This window comes from Aethina tumida, chromosome 6 (assembly GCF_024364675.1).
Source record: "Aethina tumida isolate Nest 87 chromosome 6, icAetTumi1.1, whole genome shotgun sequence".
Lineage (NCBI taxonomy): Eukaryota > Metazoa > Arthropoda > Insecta > Coleoptera > Nitidulidae > Aethina > Aethina tumida.
Window position 1 is genome coordinate 8177183 of NC_065440.1, and position 8754 is coordinate 8185936.

Sequence of the window (8754 nt, forward strand, 5' to 3'; positions counted from 1 at the left end):
ATGGATGGATGAATGAATGTATGAATGAATGAGTGTGTGAGTGAGCGAGTGAGTGAGAGAATGGGTGAACTCGGATGACCGTTTCTTAATTCAATTTCAACATTTTGAGATTATTTATTTATAATTACAGTCAATTGTCAATTATCGATTATTAATTTTGTCAGTTTCCGAACGGGTTTCAAGCGAAAGCATCCCGTTGCAAATCGACGAATATCGATTTCAGTTAGTAGGTAGACGGACAGACAGATCTCTCGCGCGTCCGCACGTCCACATACGGCCGCCGCCCAGCGTCGACTGCTAGAGACTCTTATTAAATATAAACTATCTCCCATTTTGTCCGTGTACGTTTGCGTTTGCTTTTACGCCCGTCTGTGCTCACATTCGACCGACACCTACATATGAAAATTTATTATTCATTAATATTATTATTATTAAATTAAATTAAATTAAATTAAATTAAATTAAATTAAATTAAATTAAATTAAATTAAATTAAATTAAATTAAATTAAATTAAATTAAATTAAATTAAATTAAAACTATTACGTGTAACTGTAATCTATTTATTTTATTTTCTTTGAAAATTTGTGTACATATTAGTCCTGTAATACCGTAAATTTAATACCGGTCCTGCCAACGAATATCTTTTTGTCGGTTCCACTATCAACGGAACGGAAACTGTTGTTGTTGTTGTTGTTGTTGTTTTTTCAACCGGCACCGGTAGATCGGCGGATACATCGTCGAATAGTTTCCTAACGATGCGTCTGCTTGGTTTCAAAATTCTTCTTCTAGGTGTCGGACGATAAGAATCGAGAACGACGACATTCTTTTTAATATGTACTTCCTCTTTTCTTACCGTCTCCACCGCCTGTTTTCCCTTTAGGCTAGAAACCGGCTGAATAGGAGTCAAATCCGAAGGGAATATTGCGATTTCGTTGCTCGTGTTTGTTGTTGTTGTTGTTGTTGTTGTTGATGTTTCAGATATTGTAATTTTATTAGCGATGACTGGTTCCGGGGAAACAGACAGAGTCGGAGTGGGTGCGTCTGAAGCAGGTACGGTCGTTACTTTAGCGTTCGGTGACATCGATTCGGTCGATGTGCCCATGTCTCGTGTTAATTTTAATTTTTTAACCACACCGCTGTTTGTAAAATTGACATCGTCGTCGTCTCTATAATTCTCTCTGGTGCGTTTAGTTGATTTCCTATCGACGTTATCGACATTATCGTCACAGACGGTCGGATAGAAAAAGAAAATGGTTTTGCAGTAATGGAATAGCGACGTAACGAACGGCATGGTTGAACGATACCTAATATACTGATCAACGGCAGTAATGAACGTTATTTATAGGTGAGCAGTTACAGTTTCAGGTAGATTTTTACGCATGAATGCTTCATTGAGCAAACAGGTAATCGAGGATACACACGTACCGACGAAAATTTATTGAAACTAACAACAATAAAAACAATAATGAAAATATTAATGTCATTAATAATAATGTCAATAACAATAATAACAACAACAATAGTAATAAGAATAATTAAATAATAATAATAATAATAATAATAATAATAATAATAATAATAATAATAATAATAATAATAATAATAATAATAATGAAATAATAATAATTAAATAATAATAATAATAATAATTATAATAATTAAATAATAATAATTATAATAATTAAATAATAATAATAGTAATTAAATAATAATAATAATAGTAAAAAGAAGAAGAACAATAAAAATAACAACAATATGAATAATAATGAAAACAATAATTTATTTTAATTATTATACTTACGACAAACTGACTAAAACCCTGCACACTTTATGGTCCTCTGAAATCATCCTGATAACCTTAAAATTGACGTCCAACCGATAATATGCGTTGCTCTTGAACAATTTGAGAATGAAAAACTGTCGGCAACGGCCATACCACGTTGAAAATACCAGTTCTCGTCCGATCACTGAAGTCAAGCAACGTCGGGCGCGGTTAGTACTTGGATGGGTGACCGCTTGGGAATACCGCGTGCTGTTGCCTTTTTGCTGATTTCTCCTTGTATTTTTCTTAGTTGATGTAATTTTTAGAAATATTTTATTAACAAAAAAAATATAAAAAGTCGATAAATGGTGGATGCGCGTCATACTTCCATTTTTTGTCGAAAAATTCGTCTAAATAACATTTACATTCGTCTCCGTCACGTTTTTATACCTAAACAACAACAACACAAATGGTTTGTGTGAGTATGTCAATGAATGAATGGATGGATGAATGAATGTATGAATGAATGAGTGTGTGAGTGAGCGAGTGAGTGAGAGAATGGGTGAACTCGGATGACCGTTTCTTAATTCAATTTCAACATTTTGAGATTATTTATTTATAATTACAGTCAATTGTCAATTATCGATTATTAATTTTGTCAGTTTCCGAACGGGTTTCAAGCGAAAGCATCCCGTTGCAAATCGACGAATATCGATTTCAGTTAGTAGGTAGACGGACAGACAGATCTCTCGCGCGTCCGCACGTCCACATACGGCCGCCGCCCAGCGTCGACTGCTAGAGACTCTTATTAAATATAAACTATCTCCCATTTTGTCCGTGTACGTTTGCGTTTGCTTTTACGCCCGTCTGTGCTCACATTCGACCGACACCTACATATGAAAATTTATTATTCATTAATATTATTATTATTAAATTAAATTAAATTAAATTAAATTAAATTAAATTAAATTAAATTAAATTAAATTAAATTAAATTAAATTAAATTAAATTAAATTAAATTAAATTAAATTAAAACTATTACGTGTAACTGTAATCTATTTATTTTATTTTCTTTGAAAATTTGTGTACATATTAGTCCTGTAATACCGTAAATTTAATACCGGTCCTGCCAACGAATATCTTTTTGTCGGTTCCACTATCAACGGAACGGAAACTGTTGTTGTTGTTGTTGTTGTTGTTTTTTCAACCGGCACCGGTAGATCGGCGGATACATCGTCGAATAGTTTCCTAACGATGCGTCTGCTTGGTTTCAAAATTCTTCTTCTAGGTGTCGGACGATAAGAATCGAGAACGACGACATTCTTTTTAATATGTACTTCCTCTTTTCTTACCGTCTCCACCGCCTGTTTTCCCTTTAGGCTAGAAACCGGCTGAATAGGAGTCAAATCCGAAGGGAATATTGCGATTTCGTTGCTCGTGTTTGTTGTTGTTGTTGTTGTTGTTGTTGATGTTTCAGATATTGTAATTTTATTAGCGATGACTGGTTCCGGGGAAACAGACAGAGTCGGAGTGGGTGCGTCTGAAGCAGGTACGGTCGTTACTTTAGCGTTCGGTGACATCGATTCGGTCGATGTGCCCATGTCTCGTGTTAATTTTAATTTTTTAACCACACCGCTGTTTGTAAAATTGACATCGTCGTCGTCTCTATAATTCTCTCTGGTGCGTTTAGTTGATTTCCTATCGACGTTATCGACATTATCGTCACAGACGGTCGGATAGAAAAAGAAAATGGTTTTGCAGTAATGGAATAGCGACGTAACGAACGGCATGGTTGAACGATACCTAATATACTGATCAACGGCAGTAATGAACGTTATTTATAGGTGAGCAGTTACAGTTTCAGGTAGATTTTTACGCATGAATGCTTCATTGAGCAAACAGGTAATCGAGGATACACACGTACCGACGAAAATTTATTGAAACTAACAACAATAAAAACAATAATGAAAATATTAATGTCATTAATAATAATGTCAATAACAATAATAACAACAACAATAGTAATAAGAATAATTAAATAATAATAATAATAATAATAATAATAATAATAATAATAATAATAATAATAATAATAATAATAATAATAATGAAATAATAATAATTAAATAATAATAATAATTATAATAATTAAATAATAATAATTATAATAATTAAATAATAATAATAGTAATTAAATAATAATAATAATAGTAAAAAGAAGAAGAACAATAAAAATAACAACAATATGAATAATAATGAAAACAATAATTTATTTTAATTATTATACTTACGACAAACTGACTAAAACCCTGCACACTTTATGGTCCTCTGAAATCATCCTGATAACCTTAAAATTGACGTCCAACCGATAATATGCGTTGCTCTTGAACCATTTGAGAATGAAAAACTGTCGGCAACGGCCATACCACGTTGAAAATACCAGTTCTCGTCCGATCACTGAAGTCAAGCAACGTCGGGCGCGGTTAGTACTTGGATGGGTGACCGCTTGGGAATACCGCGTGCTGTTGCCTTTTTGCTGATTTCTCCTTGTATTTTTCTTAATTGATGTAATTTTTAGAAATATTTTATTAACAAAAAAAATATAAAAAGTCGATAAATGGTGGATGCGCGTCATACTTCCATTTTTTGTCGAAAAATTCGTCTAAATAACATTTACATTCGTCTCCATCACGTTTTTATACCTAAACAACAACAACACAAATGGTTTGTGTGAGTATGTCAATGAATGAATGGATGGATGAATGAATGTATGAATGAATGAGTGTGTGAGTGAGCGAGTGAGTGAGAGAATGGGTGAACTCGGATGACCGTTTCTTAATTCAATTTCAACATTTTGAGATTATTTATTTATAATTACAGTCAATTGTCAATTATCGATTATTAATTTTGTCAGTTTCCGAACGGGTTTCAAGCGAAAGCATCCCGTTGCAAATCGACGAATATCGATTTCAGTTAGTAGGTAGACGGACAGACAGATCTCTCGCGCGTCCGCACGTCCACATACGGCCGCCGCCCAGCGTCGACTGCTAGAGACTCTTATTAAATATAAACTATCTCCCATTTTGTCCGTGTACGTTTGCGTTTGCTTTTACGCCCGTCTGTGCTCACATTCGACCGACACCTACATATGAAAATTTATTATTCATTAATATTATTATTATTAAATTAAATTAAATTAAATTAAATTAAATTAAATTAAATTAAATTAAATTAAATTAAATTAAATTAAATTAAATTAAATTAAATTAAATTAAATTAAATTAAAACTATTACGTGTAACTGTAATCTATTTATTTTATTTTCTTTGAAAATTTGTGTACATATTAGTCCTGTAATACCGTAAATTTAATACCGGTCCTGCCAACGAATATCTTTTTGTCGGTTCCACTATCAACGGAACGGAAACTGTTGTTGTTGTTGTTGTTGTTGTTTTTTCAACCGGCACCGGTAGATCGGCGGATACATCGTCGAATAGTTTCCTAACGATGCGTCTGCTTGGTTTCAAAATTCTTCTTCTAGGTGTCGGACGATAAGAATCGAGAACGACGACATTCTTTTTAATATGTACTTCCTCTTTTCTTACCGTCTCCACCGCCTGTTTTCCCTTTAGGCTAGAAACCGGCTGAATAGGAGTCAAATCCGAAGGGAATATTGCGATTTCGTTGCTCGTGTTTGTTGTTGTTGTTGTTGTTGTTGTTGATGTTTCAGATATTGTAATTTTATTAGCGATGACTGGTTCCGGGGAAACAGACAGAGTCGGAGTGGGTGCGTCTGAAGCAGGTACGGTCGTTACTTTAGCGTTCGGTGACATCGATTCGGTCGATGTGCCCATGTCTCGTGTTAATTTTAATTTTTTAACCACACCGCTGTTTGTAAAATTGACATCGTCGTCGTCTCTATAATTCTCTCTGGTGCGTTTAGTTGATTTCCTATCGACGTTATCGACATTATCGTCACAGACGGTCGGATAGAAAAAGAAAATGGTTTTGCAGTAATGGAATAGCGACGTAACGAACGGCATGGTTGAACGATACCTAATATACTGATCAACGGCAGTAATGAACGTTATTTATAGGTGAGCAGTTACAGTTTCAGGTAGATTTTTACGCATGAATGCTTCATTGAGCAAACAGGTAATCGAGGATACACACGTACCGACGAAAATTTATTGAAACTAACAACAATAAAAACAATAATGAAAATATTAATGTCATTAATAATAATGTCAATAACAATAATAACAACAACAATAGTAATAAGAATAATTAAATAATAATAATAATAATAATAATAATAATAATAATAATAATGAAATAATAATAATTAAATAATAATAATAATAATAATTATAATAATTAAATAATAATAATTATAATAATTAAATAATAATAATAGTAATTAAATAATAATAATAATAGTAAAAAGAAGAAGAACAATAAAAATAACAACAATATGAATAATAATGAAAACAATAATTTATTTTAATTATTATACTTACGACAAACTGACTAAAACCCTGCACACTTTATGGTCCTCTGAAATCATCCTGATAACCTTAAAATTGACGTCCAACCGATAATATGCGTTGCTCTTGAACAATTTGAGAATGAAAAACTGTCGGCAACGGCCATACCACGTTGAAAATACCAGTTCTCGTCCGATCACTGAAGTCAAGCAACGTCGGGCGCGGTTAGTACTTGGATGGGTGACCGCTTGGGAATACCGCGTGCTGTTGCCTTTTTGCTGATTTCTCCTTGTATTTTTCTTAATTGATGTAATTTTTAGAAATATTTTATTAACAAAAAAAATATAAAAAGTCGATAAATGGTGGATGCGCGTCATACTTCCATTTTTTGTCGAAAAATTCGTCTAAATAACATTTACATTCGTCTCCATCACGTTTTTATACCTAAACAACAACAACACAAATGGTTTGTGTGAGTATGTCAATGAATGAATGGATGGATGAATGAATGTATGAATGAATGAGTGTGTGAGTGAGCGAGTGAGTGAGAGAATGGGTGAACTCGGATGACCGTTTCTTAATTCAATTTCAACATTTTGAGATTATTTATTTATAATTACAGTCAATTGTCAATTATCGATTATTAATTTTGTCAGTTTCCGAACGGGTTTCAAGCGAAAGCATCCCGTTGCAAATCGACGAATATCGATTTCAGTTAGTAGGTAGACGGACAGACAGATCTCTCGCGCGTCCGCACGTCCACATACGGCCGCCGCCCAGCGTCGACTGCTAGAGACTCTTATTAAATATAAACTATCTCCCATTTTGTCCGTGTACGCTTGCGTTTGCTTTTACGCCCGTCTGTGCTCACATTCGACACCTACATATGAAAATTTATTATTCATTAATATTATTATTAAATTAAATTAAATTAAATTAAATTAAATTAAATTAAATTAAATTAAATTAAATTAAATTAAATTAAATTAAATTAAATTAAATTAAATTAAATTAAATTAAATTAAATTAAATTAAATTAAATTAATTTAAATTAAATTAAAACTATTACGTGTAACTGTAATCTATTTATTTTATTTTCTTTGAAAATTTGTGTACATATTAGTCCTGTAATACCGTAAATTTAATACCGGTCCTGCCAACGAATATCTTTTTGTCGGTTCCACTATCAACGGAACGGAAACTGTTGTTGTTGTTGTTGTTGTTGTTGTTGTTGTTTTTTCAACCGGCACCGGTAGATCGGCGGATACATCGTCGAATAGTTTCCTAACGATGCGTCTGCTTGGTTTCAAAATTCTTCTTCTAGGTGTCGAACGATAAGAATCGAGAACGACGACATTCTTTTTAATATGTACTTCCTCTTTTCTTACCGTCTCCACCGCCTGTTTTCCCTTTAGGCTAGAAACCGGCTGAATAGGAGTCAAATCCGAAGGGAATATTGCGATTTCGTTGCTCGTGTTTGTTGTTGTTGTTGTTGTTGTTGTTGATGTTTCAGATATTGTAATTTTATTAGCGATGACTGGTTCCGGGGAAACAGACAGAGTCGGAGTGGGTGCGTCTGAAGCAGGTACGGTCGTTACTTTAGCGTTCGGTGACATCGATTCGGTCGATGTGCCCATGTCTCGTGTTAATTTTAATTTTTTAACCACACCGCTGTTTGTAAAATTGACATCGTCGTCGTCTCTATAATTCTCTCTGGTGCGTTTAGTTGATTTCCTATCGACGTTATCGACATTATCGTCACAGACGGTCGGATAGAAAAAGAAAATGGTTTTGCAGTAATGGAATAGCGACGTAACGAACGGCATGGTTGAACGATACCTAATATACTGATCAACGGCAGTAATGAACGTTATTTATAGGTGAGCAGTTACAGTTTCAGGTAGATTTTTACGCATGAATGCTTCATTGAGCAAACAGGTAATCGAGGATACACACGTACCGACGAAAATTTATTGAAACTAACAACAATAAAAACAATAATGAAAATATTAATGTCATTAATAATAATGTCAATAACAATAATAACAACAACAATAGTAATAAGAATAATTAAATAATAATAATAATAATAATAATGAAATAATAATAATTAAATAATAATAATAATAATAATAATTATAATAATTAAATAATAATAATTATAATAATTAAATAATAATAATAGTAATTAAATAATAATAATAATAGTAAAAAGAAGAAGAACAATAAAAATAACAACAATATGAATAATAATGAAAACAATAATTTATTTTAATTATTATACTTACGACAAACTGACTAAAATCCTGCACACTTTATGGTCCTCTGAAATCATCCTGATAACCTTAAAATTGACGTCCAACCGATAATATGCGTTGCTCTTGAACAATTTGAGAATGAAAAACTGTCGGCAACGGCCATACCACGTTGAAAATACCAGTTCTCGTCCATTCGCATCCGAGTTCTCCGATAGCGTACACATCGAAGCAGCGTTGAGCTCACATT

General features: G+C 32.9%; 3 non-coding genes across 3 annotated transcripts; all 3 read left to right on the forward strand.

Moving 5' to 3' along the window:
* The first annotated feature begins 1923 nt into the window (after positions 1 to 1923).
* Positions 1924 to 2042, forward strand: LOC126266073 (5S ribosomal RNA). The gene has a single exon (XR_007548548.1). It is a non-coding gene; the product is annotated as a 5S ribosomal RNA (ribosomal RNA).
* Positions 2043 to 4175: 2133 nt separating this feature from the next.
* LOC126266074 (5S ribosomal RNA) lies at positions 4176 to 4294 on the forward strand. The gene has a single exon (XR_007548549.1). It is a non-coding gene; the product is annotated as a 5S ribosomal RNA (ribosomal RNA).
* Positions 4295 to 6403: 2109 nt separating this feature from the next.
* LOC126266075 (5S ribosomal RNA) lies at positions 6404 to 6522 on the forward strand. Its single transcript, XR_007548550.1, has one exon. It is a non-coding gene; the product is annotated as a 5S ribosomal RNA (ribosomal RNA).
* The last annotated feature ends 2232 nt before the right edge of the window (positions 6523 to 8754 follow it).